Source organism: Bison bison, unplaced genomic scaffold (genome assembly GCF_000754665.1).
Source record: "Bison bison bison isolate TAMUID 2011002044 unplaced genomic scaffold, Bison_UMD1.0 scf7180017848103, whole genome shotgun sequence".
In the NCBI taxonomy this organism is placed as follows: Eukaryota; Metazoa; Chordata; class Mammalia; order Artiodactyla; family Bovidae; genus Bison; species Bison bison.
The window spans coordinates 18,244-19,742 of NW_011478676.1; positions in this window are offsets into that span (position 1 = coordinate 18,244).

A 1,499-nucleotide genomic window follows, 5' to 3' on the forward strand; every position below is an offset into this window, starting at 1 on the left:
TCGATAAAGCAGAAGTAGATATTCTCTGGAATTCTCTTGTTTTTTCGATGATCCAACAGATGTTGAGAATTGGATCTCTGGTTCCTCTGCTTTTTCTAAGTCCAGCTTGAACATCTGAAAGTTCTTGGTTCACATACTGTTGATGCCTGGCTTGGAGAATTTTGAGCATTACTCTGCTAGTATGTGAGATGAGTGTAATTGTGCAGTAGTTTGAGTATTCTTTGGCATTCCCTTTCTTTGGAATTGGAATGAAAACTGACTCTTTCTAATCTTGTGGCCACTGCTGAGTTTTCCAAGCTTGCTGGCTTATTGAGTCCTGTTGCATATTGGTGTTAACAGCATCATCTTTTTTTTTTTTTTAAACAGAATCATCTTTCAGGATTTGATACAGCTCTGCTGGATTTCCATCACCTCCACTAGCTTTGTTCGAAGTGATGCTTCCTAAGGCCTACTTGACTTCACATTCCAGGATGTCTGGCTCTAGGTGAGTGATCACACCATTGTGGTCATCTCGGTCGTGAAAATCTTTTTTTGTATAGTTCTTCCGTGTGTTCTTGCCACCTTTTCTTAATATCTTCTGTTTCTGTTAGGTCCATACCATTTCTGTCCTTTATTGTGCCCATCTTTGCATGAAATGTTCCCTTTGTATCTCTAATTTCCTTAAAGAGATTTCTAGTCTTTCCCATTCTATTGTTTCCTCTATTTCTTTGCACTGATCACTGAGACAGGCTTTATTATCTCTCCTTGCTATTCTTTGGAACTCTGCAAATAATTTCAAGGACATTATCTCTAATAAAATGCTGCTTCCACCTCCCAAAAGGGAATTAAGGACTCGCCTTCCCAATTGCAAACTGATCAGGGCAAAGCAAGGGACTAATCCTGAAATATTCAGCTTTTTATGACAACCCCAGAGAGCATGGCAGTATTTTACCTCTCGGCAGTTCTTTATCCCATAAGTAGGGACTCTAGTGTTGTAGAATTTCTCTTCCATCTTCACCAGGGAGCACAGTCCAATCTTTAGGGATTGGCTAGTAAAACCAAGTCATCCCTGTGTATTTTATTTCTTTAAGCCTCTTTAAAATATTTAGTGTGTAGGTAATTGAACATGTACCATGTAACAAGAAGTATCTAATATATCAACCAGATGAATAAGGCACAACTCAAGAAAGTATTACAGCTAAATAGAGGAAGACAGACAAGTAAAGAGAAAATTAAAACAGTGTGATGAGTGATAGACACTGTTTTAGGAGAGCATAGAGAGGGAAAACCCAACTTTAATGATAGGAATCAGAAGAGCTCCCCATAGGAGGAGGAGTTGCTTGAGCTAAGACTTAAAAATATATGGTACCCAGGTGTAGATATATGGGGAATAGGCTAGCACATGCTAACCAAGAACTTGGTACCTTGTTTTTTTTAAGTGTGTTCCAAAAAAAGAGGCCAGAGCATTTTGCATATGCTCTATAAAAAAGTTAACAGTCGTATTTGTGAGTATCCTGGTT